The 14,458-nt window shown below is 43.6% G+C and overlaps 1 protein-coding gene across 2 annotated transcripts in view; it reads right to left on the minus strand.

The window, feature by feature from the left end:
* LZTS3 (leucine zipper tumor suppressor family member 3) overlaps nt 1–11,381 on the minus strand; it is a 137,835-nt gene extending 126,454 nt beyond the window's left edge. Inside the window, exon 1 of one of the 2 annotated variants that reach the window (XM_075572638.1) lies at nt 10,674–10,908. The gene's annotated coding sequence lies outside the window, so the exon portion shown is untranslated. Of the gene's footprint in view, nt 1–10,673; nt 10,909–10,930 lie in introns of those variants that run through there. The other variant, XM_075572633.1, reaches the window with a different exon arrangement.
* Nucleotides 11,382–14,458: the final 3,077 nt, after the last annotated feature.

Raw genomic sequence — 14,458 nt, forward strand, 5'->3', positions numbered from 1 at the left:
TGCATTTTATCTCGCAGTGCTGCATTCTATTCCGCCTGCTGCATTCTATCCTGCATGCGGCATTCTATCCTGCCTGCTGCATTTTATCTCACTGTGCTGCATTCTATCTGGCAGTGCTGCATTCTATCCCACCTGCTGCATTCTATCTCACCGTGCTGCATTCTATCTGCATTCTATCCCGCCTGCTGCATTTTTATCTCGCAGTGCTGCATTTTATCTCGCAATGCTGCATTCTATCCTGCCTGCTGCATTTTATCTCGCAGTGCTGCATTCTATCTCGCAATGCTGCATTCTATCCCGCCTGCTACATTTTATCTCGCAGTGCTGCATTCTATCCCGCCTGCTGCATTCTATCCCGCCTGCTGCATTCTATCCTGCCTGCGGCATTCTATCCCACAGTGCTGCATCCTATCTGGCAGTGCTGCATTCTATCCCACCTGCTGCATTCTATCTCACAGTGCTGCATTTTATCTGGCAGTGCTGCATTCTATCCCACCTACTGCATTCTATCTCGCAGTGCTGCATTCTATCTCGCAGTGCTGCATTCTATCTCGCAGTGCTGCATTCTATCTCGCAGTGCTGCATTCTATCTCGCAGTGCTGCATTCTTTCCCAACAGCTGTTTTTTCCAGTGGTGGGGATTTGCTACGGTCCTTTAACCCCAACAACTCGTAGCCGGGAGGTGGGGGTGGGGGAGAGGGGGGGAGGAGAGTTATTTGGGCTACATCTGTCATTCTGCAGGTGGATATATCATTGTATGGTCAGATTGTATTGTGGGATATGGCAGGATGACATTGCATTGTGCACATGCATCACTTCCATATGAGATCTTCCAGAAGACTTCTCCTTTGGTAACGTGTGCTGTGTGCCTCTGTCTGCACTAGGGTAAATGAATAGTGTATGTTAACATAGTAACATTACAAGCTGAGACCCCTGGTGTGGTTAGTGGGTAGCTCCCTTAAACAACCTAAGCATGTGCTTTAGACGTCGTTCATTAACCCCTTAAAGCTGCAGTTCAGTCAATATCCTGCATGTGTGTGTTTTTTTTTAATAAATCAGTTCTGTAGTAAGAAAAAATACTTTTAGCCTTTTCTGTTTAAAAACAACAACTTTGAAAGACCAATTTTCTTGTATTCTATTTTAACAAGCATGTTTGTTCCTATAGCAACCATTTACATTCCCAAGATCTAAAGATGTCGCCAAACTTCGCCGATCAATAGACGGAGAACGAATTGACCGGCAGCTATGCAGTTCTTTAGGTAATTAGAGATTGCCCACATGAAACTATTGAAGTAAAAAAAAAAACTAAAAAAAAATAAAACTAAAAAAAAAAAAAAACAGGAGCTTGAACTGCAGCTTTAAGGAAGTAATTGTACATAAACCCAAGCGGCCTTTCAGGCAGTTTCCAGCTCAAATTCTTATTGAAGTTGACAGGGATTTTGGCTGCTTTGGTGTATATAGAAGAAAGCCCTCAATCTTCACTGAAAACCATTTAATTGCTATCCTCTTTGGCAGTGAAGGTGTTAAACCAGGTTATTAAACTTTTTTTTTGCTGTTTCCGAATTTTTTTATTTGACATTCTTTCATTTTTACAATCAAACATTTCTTATAACACATGTGAATTTTATTTATATAATTCCTGAGTTTCTTAAATTAAGTCAACAATTACCCCAGTTTGGGGTAGATCATCAGGCCCATTAAATCTTTTATCATGGCGTTAACACCCACCCTCCCTCTCCCCCCCCCCCCCCATTTAACGTATCGATATTCGTAGTGCATATCCACAAAGGTGATTAGGGTTACGATGCCCAATAACCAGAGAGGTATCGGATCGCTAACTTTTAACTGGATTACTCATATGCAAATCATATGCTAATGAGCCATTAACCTAACATCGCAGATCCACAAAGCTCTATTCATGTTAGCGCATGGAAATAACGTTACGATAATTAGGTCACATCAAAACCTGCCGGGACTCACACCCAGATCATCATTATCATAGGGTTATTCCAGGGAATAGCCTGCAAGGAAAAGGGACAGGTCTAACGTGCTACCCATATCATTGTACTGAGTATAGGACTTAACCCTTTAATTACATGTGTCATACAAAGATATATCGTTTGGATCATATATATGTCTGAAACACATCAACAGAGGCATCTGATAAAGTGTCATGTTCATGTAATAAACTATACTATGGGTTTTAAGTGAGTAAAGGGAGTGTAGGATATGTTTATCTGGCCTAAAATGGTGTACAATGTTGACTGTATTAAGTATGGTGTACAATTATGTGACTACATATTGTAACAGTAATTACCAAGAGACAGAAGTTGTGAGCAAAACTTGTTACTTCACTGTGTGTGAAAAATAAAGGCAGAAAGATATAACGAAAACAACAACAAAGAACAAACTATAAACTATCTCCTCTTTTGGGGAGCCGAAAGCCAGGCTCATTAGGCCCTCTGGTGCAAGGCCTGCCACGCCGCACTTTTGCAATTCCCCGCCACCCCCTTCCCCCCGCCACAACATAGGCTTTAGCAGTCTCCAGAGCTGAACCCCAATAATTTCAGCTCCAGGGACCCCCTATTTCTGTAGATATTTACCTCTGTAGGGGGTGCTGGTAGCCGCTCGGCTAGCAGGGCTCACATAATGGCAGAGTTTCAAAGCTTTCGCACCCTGTGGGCCAATAGGAAGCTGTGACATCATCAGGTTTCGCCTTCCTATTGGCACGCGGGAGCTTTACACTTTGCCGAGATGCTAGCACCCTCTTTTGAGGTCTGTATCTCCCAAAGCAGGTGGTCTCCGGAGCTGAAATGAATGGGGTTCCGCTCCAGAGACCCCCTGCTTCACTCCTATGTTAATAAACAGTAATAATTTCAAAAAAAGCATAAAATGCTCTTTTAAAGTGAATATAGGACATGTTTGTCTGACCTAATATGGTATATAATCTTGACTGTATTACGTATGGGTGTACAATAATGTGTCTACATATTATAACAATAATTACCAAGAGACAGAAGTTGTGAGCAAAACTTGTAAATCACACACAGTTACTTCACTGTGTGTGAAAAATAAATTAAGAATAAATGACCTTTGAAAAATACAACAAATTATGTACACAGGGAAAATAACTACAAAGCTGCGTACACAAAATCCTCCTCCACGCCTCTTTTTTTGTGGCAGAACGGTCTGTAACGCATGCGCATTAATTGGAACGGACCTTATCATTTTGCCAATGCACATGGGCAGTGTGTTGGTTAACGAGTCTCTGTGCAACGACAATCCCCGTTAATACAGCTAACATAACGAGTAAAACTTACGGACGTTACCTAACATCCCGCTAGTAGCCCAGATTTAACGGACCTCTGATGATCAATACCTTTAAGCCTTAAAGTATTGTTACAGGTGCGCCGCTGAGTATTCTAACACTTGCCTTAAACTTGCCTTGGAAAATCTGGGGCTATCACCAACAAGATCCAGGTACGTGCTGGTACATGCTGGTACATGCTGGGTACATGCTGGGTACATGCAGCAAACATTTCAGTGACATTTCTGCAGAGACTAATGGCCCATCGGATTAACACAGCAGGGGTCCCTGGCAGTCCGATTCAGTTTGCATGGGACTGGCAGGGACCCCCGCTGTTAATCTGATGGGCCATTAGTCTGTCTGCAGAAATGTCACTGAAATGTTGCAGCATGTACCCAGGATGTACCCAGCATGTACCCAGGATGTACCCAGCATGTACCCAGCATGTACCCAGCATGTACCCAGCATGTACCCAGCATATACCCAGGATGTACCCAGGATGGCCCTGGGTCTTGTTGGTGATTGCCCCAGATTTGTTTTAGAATACTCGTCGGCACTACAGTATGAGTCAAGAACTGCCTATTGAGGGTAGGCCTTTCGAAAGGTGTGTTAAGGCTCTGTCGGTATGGCTACCACTGTTTTAGTAAACGTGGCCTGAATATAAGATCTTCCTTTATGAGTTCACAACAATCAGGGGGATTGGGTACGGGGGAAAGAGAAATATCCTTTAATGGGGCACTCCTAAACAAACCACAATAGGAGCTGGAAAGCTGACAATAAGCGTCCCAGCTAAGGTCTCACTTTATGCAGTAAACCAGTGTGTCTGGAACTACCTATAGAGAAACTGGTTGATGATGGGCACAGTGTGCGAGAGCACCAACATCTGGGTGTATAAGATATGGGTTGGATCACATAAATTAAAACTAATTTTAATACATCAAGTGGTAATTACACTCAAACCGTTAACATACTATTAAAATGTGAGGGTGATAATACAGTATAACACGGCTAATACAACCACTAACGGCAGTGAATGTAAATGGTGATCTCAATCCAAACTTAACTGGCTAAATGCCGATCGAGGTAATGTCTAGAACTCCACTCGCTGGGGAAGAATATAGACCTGGATATACTTATAGCTGTTACCACTAGATGCCTAGTACTGATAGGTGCTAGTAATAGGTGAACCTATCTATGGATTGGTAATACTGAAGGCATAGCAAAAAATACTATCCCTCATGAACACCTTCTGTATAGTACTTCAGATGGAGTAAGCAGTACAAACAGCCTTTGGAATGATAATGCATTCCTATACTATAAACTTTGAAAAATGAACACTGACGTGGCAGAACTGGCAAGGGTGTGTACCGGCAAGTCTGTGCTTATTGCAAATGCTAAGTGTGTAGCACTCATCCACACTTCCTGGTAACACACAGATATCCTTTATCTCTATTGATACACTGTGTACTAAGAATAAGAATGCTGGCTTCTTATTGATACTTCAAAATATACTATTGGATATTTAGTCATACCAGCAATGACCATATAGTATTCTGGCTTCAAAGGGGTATGAATCCAAATGTCTGTACTTATTGTGGCACAGAGAGATGGTTCTAATTGCCCCTTACACTGTTCTCCATATACTTGAACTTACATACTGAGCCTTAGAGGATAATTTTAAACTCTAAGGTGGTTTGCATACAGTCTCCAGATAATCTATCTCCCAGAGCTATGAATGGCAGTGACTGTGCATAGTGTAGTACAGACAAACAATTCTATGTGTCTCTGGTTAGATCCTTATTTTGGGCTTGCTTAAATAAACAAGTGTAAGTGCTTCTGACTCCCCCACTTCTAAAAGAGTCTGTAATAATAGTAAATGCCGGCAGTGGTTCTTGTACCATCTCATGCGACCCGGTGAGGCACTGAGTGCAGTAACATGCCGTGTCATGTAGCTGGTTTGGATCGCGCTAGCAAGCTCTGTGTACATCACTCCTCCTGCTAGTCCCCTCTGACAGTAGGGGCGTTACTGGTATTAATTAAATATCTAATAGTATCTTTTGAAGTATCAATAAGAAGTCAGTATTCTTTGGAGAGTACACAGTGTATCAATAGAGATAAAGGATATCTGTGTGTTACCAGGAAGTGTGGATGAGTGCTACACACTTAGCATTTGCAATAAGCACAGACTTGCCGATACACACCCTTGCCAGTTCTGCCACCCCAGTGTTCATTTTTCAAAGTTTATAGTATAGGAATGCATTATCATTCCAAAGGCTGTTTGTACTGCTTACTCCATCTGAAGTACTATACAGAAGGTGTTCATGAGGGATAGTATTTTTTGCTATACCTTCAGTATTACCAATCCATAGATAGGTTCACCTATTACTAGCACCTATCAGTACCAGGCATCTAGTGGTAATAGCTATAAGTATATCCAGGTCTATATTCTTCCCCAGCGAGTGGAGTTCTAGACATTACCTCGATCGGCATTTAGCCAGTTAAGTTTGGATTGAGGTCACCATTTACATTCACTGCCGTTAGTGGTTGTATTAGCCGTGTTATACTGTATTATCACCCTCACATTTTAATAGTATTTTAACGTTTTGAGTGTAATTACCATTTGATGTATTAAAATTAGTTTTAATTTATGTGACCCAACCCATATCTTATACACCCAGATGTTGGTGCTCTCGCACACTGTGCCCATCATCAACCAGTTTCTCTATAGGTAGTTCCAGACACACTGGTTTACTGCATAAAGTGATACTTTAGCTGGGACGCTTATTGTCAGCTTTCCAGCTCCTATTGTGGTTTGTTTAGGAGTGCCCCATTAAAGGATATTTCTCTTTCCCCCGTACCCAATCCCCCTGATTGTTGTGATTTCTCAGCTTCGTAGCAAGCTTATATATCCTGGGAGAGCACCCTACAGGTAGAGCGAGCTCACTTCACCTTTTTCTTTTATGAGCTCATGTAGAAAGCCTGGCTCTGCCATAACAGTGGCCTAAGCAGCCACTCAGTGCCCCCAGTGCAGTGGTTCCGGGGGGCCCATTCCATCCCCATTCTAGCTTCAGGACACTAAGTAGCAGCTACTGGACAATCCTGGCGGCTATCAACCTGTTGCTCTCTGGCCAAACTTCCTCCTCGTTCTGTGTCCTTCCAGCAGGGCCAGGCTAAGAACAAGCCAAGCAAGGCGGCCGTCATGAGTCCCGCGCCTTAGGGGGCCCCGTGCTCTCCTCCTCTCCTCCAGTCTGGTCAAACTTCCACCCGACCCAAGGGGGGAGCTGGAGGCAGCGTGAGGCCCCCCTCTTCCAGCTCCCCCCTCCAGTCAGGCAGAAGTTGGATCCCGGCATTGTCAGGATGAGGGAGAGGATGGAGCGTGGGGCCCTCGGACTGGCAGGACCCCTTCTCACCGATAGGTGTGTGGTTGTTTTTTAACTTTGAGAGGGGGTTCTTACCTTCTCTGAAGTGGGTTGCGTCATGTAGCGTTGCGTTGCCATGGTGACCGTCTCACATCCCGCCATGACATCATGACAGCATGATGTCGTGACGCCACCAGAGTGCTACTCATGAAGGTAAGTCCCCTTAATTTTTTTTTACAGGCTGGGCCCAGCTGCCAGTGTGCCGCCTTGGACCCCACAAAGCCTGAAGCCGGCCCTGCGTGGCAGAGCGGAGTGTAGTTCCTACAATCCCAATTAATCAAACGTGACTTGCCAGTGACTCTCCTGCAGCTCATCCCACTTAGTACCACCAGTCCTGGAAACCTGCCAGGAGTCACTGACAGGTCACATCCTAATTAGCAGAGATCAGACGACGGAGCTCCGCCTGCAGGACGCACAGGGAGACGTGGAGAGGAGAGTCTGTGTCTCTGTCTATGTATATCTGCGTGTGTAGGTCAGCTTGTCTGCGGGTGCCTATGTACATGTCTGTCAGAAACATATAAAGCAGTGGCTTACACAGGAATATATATATATATATATATTGTATGTCTTTATTTGTATAGCGCCATTAATGTACATAGCGCTTCACAGTAGTAATACACGTGGTAATATATAAATAATAATAAATAAATATAAATAACAGATCATGGGAATAAGTGCGTCAGAAAAACGTAACATTTAGGAAGAGGAGTCCCTGCTCCGAGGAGCTTACAATCTAATTGTATATATATAAACTATTGTCAGAACCAAAATAATTTATGAAACGAAAAGCAGAATATGCAATGTCCATCAAAACTCCAGTCAATAACTAGAGAATGCCGAAAAGCTCATGCACCCCTGAATCAATGCACACAAACATCCAAATATATTTATATATACGAAATAGCTACACAGGTTGACTAACCACATCAAATGTATGATTCAATTTCAGGAGTTCATATGCCCCGGAAGTGCCAGACGTGATCTGATCATCGGTCATTCAAAGGGTTATTTGTGGAATTCAGGTTAATCGCCATGTTTCCGTAAAATACACCACTTTGGTTAATTTGCATGTAATTAAGAGCTTTGGGCCCAGAATTTGTTTTTTTTTGCTGGAACCTTTACTAAATTGTGCTAGGAAGAGCCAGCAAAAGCTCAAGCAATTTGCTAGAGTTTGGGGACATTGTGCCAGTTTTTACTATTTGTACATCACTTTTATCCCTGTTTAAATAAAGCTGCCTCTAGCGGTCTGAGAAATCCGGCATAGAGCTGGTTAATTGCAGCTAGTAAATGTAACTAACTAATTAACCAGTTCTATATGGGTAATCATAGGAGGGTGAAAAAAAAAACCCAGCTGGGGACAGTCCCAGCTGTGCTGCTTAGGGAGATGAAGTCCTGAGTACTAAGCTGTGCAGATAACAATACACCAGACCTCTTATCCTGGACACAGAGGACCCAGGAAGCTGCCAGAGGCTGGCCCTCAACAGACACCAACCAGACTCAGGGACTGCCACAAAGGGCCCCTGCTTACAGCTACCTCTTGAGACTTTGGGGTGATAGGTGGGTAAGGGGCTTTTCCCCCCATCCCAATGTGTCTACCAGTCCGTGTGGTCTTGCTCCTTGGTTCAGTGAAGTGAGAGATAAAAATTGAAGAGTTGGACCTGTTAAAATAAGTGAATAATCTGAATGTGAGTCGGGTGAATTTGTAAATCCCGCTATTCATTTGTGGAAATTCGCTTAAATTTTTATTTTATTTTTTAAATGACGACGTTACAGTGAATTAAATGTAACCCTTTGGGTGCCCAAGGAAGTAGCTGCTACATCGTGAGATCTGGCCCCCACAGGGGCGCCATGATCTAGTAGCTACTGTATGCCACAATCGAATCCCTTTTTTTGCAGGGGATATCCCGTTCTGCGCTTCCACCATCTCTGCAGGAAGGGAAATGGGAGAGGAAGATGTGCTCAGTGACGACGTGATCACAGCGCTCGTGTAATGGGCTGTACAACTGGTTGCTCATACTTTTCTTTTTAACTCCCCCTCGGTATTGGTTGGTCGTTTCGCTGCATGTTAAATAGAGGCCGATGTGCATTTCAATTCTTTACCTCTTAGACCTAGAACCCCTTTGGTGCCAGAGGGCTCCTCAGAGCGGTCACTTGAAACGCGGCGGCGCTTAACCCAGAAACGAGTGCAGATTCCGTCCTGCGTTCCTACCACTCGTCTAGAACAGGGGTGCTCAACTCCAGCTCTTACCCCTCCTCCGCCCACCCCAATGAGTCAGGTTGTCAGGATATTTCTGCTTCACCACGGGTGGCTCAATCAGTCCCAGCTCCAGCACAGGTGGCTCAATCAGAGGCTCCGTCAAAGACGGAGCCTCTGATTGAGCCACCTGTGCTGGAGCTGGGATATCTTGAACACTTGACCTGTTGGGGGGGAAGGGGGCTTGAGGACTGGATTTGAGCGCCCCTGCCCTGGAATACGAGCACTCTGTGGACATGACATAGCCACTATGTCACTTTGTCACGGCGCCCCTGCAGTGCCGGACCTCATGACATAGTGAACCTGTTTTTCGGCACCCAGAGAGTTAAACAGCAATCCCGTCTACCTGTTCCTTTGTCTTATTTAAGTTTGGCTTTTTTCACCCAATTGGAAGTGAGGAGTCCTTCTGATGCCCCCCCCCCCCCCCCCCGCCGATTCACAAAGTACTAACCACTTTAATTGCCTCTCCCCTTCCCCCACCCCCATCAAAACGGCCACCAGATCTTGCATCCCTGCGGACCAATAGGAAGCCTTTCCCATTGGATGACCATTGAAAGGATCACCAAGCAATACTGGCAACTAAACCGGTCATTATTATAGGAAACGAGGAGTCCTCGCCAGCTACAAATAGCGACGTTAAGCTGCGGAGGATTGCAAACACTGTATGAAGGCATAGTTACAAGTAAATGAACTTTCAGCAGATTTTGGGATGCTCCACTATGCCCGTGCATCAATTAGAAGTGAAACTTGCATTACTGTGGCTTTTAGCAGCATTGCAATCCCAATATTACAGGATACCCATATCTATATACCGTAGATGGCAGCCATATGTATATCTATATGAGTGCACAAAGCCACTGGAAGGCTGTATCATGGCCGCTGCGTCTAGAACCTCATCGTGAAACTGACCAGCACAATTTAGGATGGTGGGCCTGTGAGCGAGCAGTGGTGGGGTACAGTATATGGTGGATATGTAATGTTGGAGATGCAGAGAAGGATGGTATATTGCAGACTTGTACAGGTCAAGCAGCACATGGTAATCCTGTATATGGGTAATTATTAAAACGGGCAATACATAGGGTGATGTAAGAAGATCTTGTAGAGGGCATTCCTACGGGATAGCAGTATCTGAAGGTTATGCAAGGGAGGAAAAGGGGAGAGATGTTAGGCTGAGAAGGATATGAGAAACTTATAGAATAGTACTGTATATTGGGGATTCGTAAGGTCACTGCAGTATACAGAGAACATGAAAAGGTTTCATAGTGTATGGAGAACTTGTAAGGCCTGGGCTGTACACAGTATAGTATGTGGGCTTTAGAGAAGGAGCATAATATGCAAGGTTTTGCAAGCCAGGGACTGTTACACCTGGTAACATTACTTTCAAGTATAAAGAAGAGGTACAACTGAGGGATACGCGTATTGGAGACTTTCAGTAAGAGGTGGCTTCTTTATTTCAGGTTGGTGGGGTAAATAACCTTATCAGAGATGGGCATATGTATGAGATAATAGATTGGGGACATTTGATAGTGATTTTTCATTGAACAACATTACTAAGCATCAGTATACGACTCAACAGACACTACCTCCCTACCCTGGTATTACAGGGAAGCATTACAAGGCATCACTATATGAAAGAGTCGGAGGCAGCGCAGTGTCTCTATGCAGTAACACACATTACTCATGATGAACATTACCTATGCTCAGTATGTGGAGGACAGGGTGAGAGAGATGTAGCAGAAGCCGGTTTCCCATTCATGGAGATGACATCATCTTGTGAGCAGAGGGTGGGGATGAGATGCTCAGTTTTGCTGCACTGCAGTAAGGCTGCCGGAGCTCTCCAGGGGAGAAGGAGCCAAAGCCAGAGCAAGGCTGCACACCCATCCAAAACAGCCCTACATGTCACAGCTGCACACACACCACAGGGATGATTCAGCACAAAGCAGCCACTTACTTCTCTATCCTCTGGCTTGTTACTTGCATCTTTTCAGCACCAGCCTGGAGTGAGAGCAACGCATAGGTCGCTGTGCTGAGATAAGGCAGCTGCCAAAGGTGTCTCCCTCTCTCAGGTCCCAAAGCCCTAAATGCAAAGGGCAGGGCTGGCTTCAAGTGCAGACCCCTCTGTGCTTGTCTTTGAGGTGCATCCTCCCTGGTTGGGGGAGATCCTCAGGAGGAAGTCACTGGATTGCAGTAGGTGGTACCTACAGGAACCAGTTCTGCTAATGTGTCCCACAGTCTCTTCTCCTTCTGTTACTCACCTGGCAGCCCCCTCCATCCATCAGCTCTCTTAGAAATAGACCCAGCTGTGCTGGCTGGGGAGTGGAGGGGGTGTGCTGCCCTTGTACTATCAGTGTTACAGAAATATTCTCTCAGAAGTGTCCCTAAGGGCACCAGTCAGTCAGCGTGACAGGCACTGCACTCCTCCCACTGCTTGTCCATAGACCTGCCCATACTGCCAGCACTGCACACACCCCCATCTCCTCTCCCACCTCTCTCCAATCCCTTCACAACCTAGCAAAGCATCAACGCAATTCCTGTTTGGGGATGTTTAAATCCAGTTCTGGAGGAACACTGCTTCAAGCATTGCTGCTTTTAGTATGGCAGTCCCTAGGCAAGTTCAAGGCAGACTACACCCCGAAAAATCAAGAGGTCAACAATTGTTTATTTTTTTTTCTAAACATTTTTGTTTTTAAAGTGGTAAAACATTCAATATCCGATATGTGTAGTTTATTTTTTATTTTATTTTCAGTTCTGTAGTATTAGATAATAAATACTGCATTTTTTTAAAATCAACTCTTAATGCCATTTTAATGAGTTTTAATATAATGAGTATCCTTTGATTTCTATAGCAGGTTTTAGCCCACCTCCCCAGCAGTGAAAGAGCTTTGTAACACTTTCCTGTTTGTGATCATATGTTGCCAATGTTCCCAGCAGTTTGAGCTGCAAACTGTAACAATAGACAATGTTACCTTAATAATATAAGAATACATTGTAGCTGCTGAGTTACGCTGACTTAAGGATTGACTGAAGCTGAAAGGCGGCCATTACGTGAACCCTGGGAAGCAGAATCTTTGCTGATGGATCACGGGAGAACAAATCAATCGGCAGCTTATGTAATAAGTTTTCATTAAAGTTAATCAAATGTTGCAGAGAGTAATGCTGCTTTTCAAAATGAGGTTATAGATTTAAAAATAAAGCAGAACAGGGAGTCCTCTTGTTTCCATCTTGGAGATGTAATTTATGGTACAGGAAATAACATGTATTGTAGACACTGTACATAATACCGCGCTCCTCCCTATAGAAGTTTGCTGCTGGTAAAAAGATAGGCCTTACATATAGAAAAACAAAAAGAACCATTCCTGCGCTCCTACCTATTAGACTAAAATAAAATAATAATCTCATGAAAAAGGGTTATTTTGTCAAACCCTTTGGACAAAGCATTTATAAGCCTGCATGCCATGACAAGGCATAACCATATGCAAGTACCTACACTGAATATATGTAATAATTGTCCCATGGACTGGTGAAAAAATGTGTGAAAGCCCTGAAGGGGTTAAATAAAGCATAAGCTGATGTGAGTAGTGCAATTAAAATCTGGCCAAAGCCAGTAACATAGTTACCTTACTGTAGAGGTAAAAGGTGGGTGCACAATTTCCCTGGTGTGAATATAATAAAACTTACTGTACACATATTTCTCCCTGTCAGCCTCATACATGCACCTACCATTCAATAGAGGGTGATGTCCAGACTGACACTGGGGTGTATTATACCTGCACTAATAGGAAAATTAGTGATTTGCAGGCTTATAAATGCTTTGGCCAAAGGGTTTAACAAAATATTATTTTATTTTAGCCTAATTGGTAGGAGCGCAGGAATTGTTCTTTTTATTTATTTTAGACATCCATATAACTACAGATAACTTCCCCCAGAAGTCAGGAGTCAGCTTCCCCCAGAAAACAGGAAATTATAACTTTTTTAAATTAAAATCAGAAACTGCTTTACATCATTGCATTGGTTAGTAAATATGCTCCTTGGTGTGCATTGTCTAGAATCTAGACAAGCACTCGACAAGGCACCAGGAGCTGTTGATAGGGGGTTTGCTTATACTTGTTCACTGATTGACATCTGATATCTGCATATGTTTTGTGTCTTTTACAATATTCTTGTATTTACATTTATTGTTTGATATTTGATGTCTGCTTATGTGATTTGACCTCTTTAGACTTTAGATTTATATCATTAGCTGAGTGTGGGATTATTTGACAGAGGGGAGGGACGGCTTAGGGAAGTACCTCTGGGACCCTTTGTGACCAGGGGGAATGGGCCAGATGAAGAGGTCACCCCTCGAAACGTCGCCCCCCTAGTTTGCTTTCCTTTTTCCATTTTTGTGATTTTTTCCCTTTTCTTTCATGTTTTTTTCCCCTTCTCCTTCTTTCCCCTCTACCCCCTTTAATTTTTGATTTTCTCTATGGTGATATTTATTCTTGCATTGGCGTATTGGCTATTGTTGCTATATTTTCAGTTTATTATTAGTGTCATTAAATTATTCATATTCCCTACACTGGTATTCGCCTATATCTACAGCTGTGAGACAGAGAGTGCTGGTACTATCTTTTGGATTGTTAGTACTTCTGAAGGGAATTAGGGTCCCTTCCTGTTCCGTGCACCCTGCAACCTTGCTGAGTCATTGTGTCAGAGTGCTGTCTATCACCCCCCCCCCTTTCTACCATAGAATAAAAGAGTGATTGAAAAAACTATGCTATGGGTTCCTAGAGATTAGGGGGTGGGATGGAGTTAATAGGTCTGGAGGTAAGAAATTCAGTCTCTATCAAGAGATTTAAACTTCCAGAAATACAAATCTAGTAGATTCTGCGATTGCAACAACAACAAAAAGTAACCCGCTCCCATCTCACTAGTTACTGTGAATACAATCTCTCCTACAAGATAGCACGTGTCCGAATATTCTCAGGATAACGGGACAGTTGTGTGGCAGCCCTTGTGATGTCGTAAGAATGACAAAGGGGCACTGTAATGGTTAATGGAAAACTGTGGGTTTTAAAGGTGCAGCTCCTAATATGACCTATCGTTACATTTGGCTCTATGTGATGAAGAAGAAAAGGGGGGATGAGGCAGGTTTGTACTGTCCCAGATCAAGCAGAAGCACAGGGATTCTTAGCTCCTTGAGTGCAAAACAATCCTATTATAGAAAGGGATTCGAATCTGGCATTTTGTCATTCCTGCTGCTAGTGAAGTTCCATCTCTACATTGAAAATTGATGTATGGTTACTTTCTGGAGGAAACACAGGAATCCTTACATCCAAGCAAACTGATGGGGGATTATCAATGTGTAACATGCTCCATGTGCCTGGGATGACGAAAAGGGCAGCAGGACGGTTATAATAAAGGTTAAGCCTGGTCCTGCTGTTCCTATCACCAGTGTCACTGCCCATGACCCAAGCGTTATTGTAAGGCATTGGGATTG

The sequence above is a fragment of the Ascaphus truei genome, chromosome 1 (genome assembly GCF_040206685.1).
Source record: "Ascaphus truei isolate aAscTru1 chromosome 1, aAscTru1.hap1, whole genome shotgun sequence".
Lineage (NCBI taxonomy): Eukaryota > Metazoa > Chordata > Amphibia > Anura > Ascaphidae > Ascaphus > Ascaphus truei.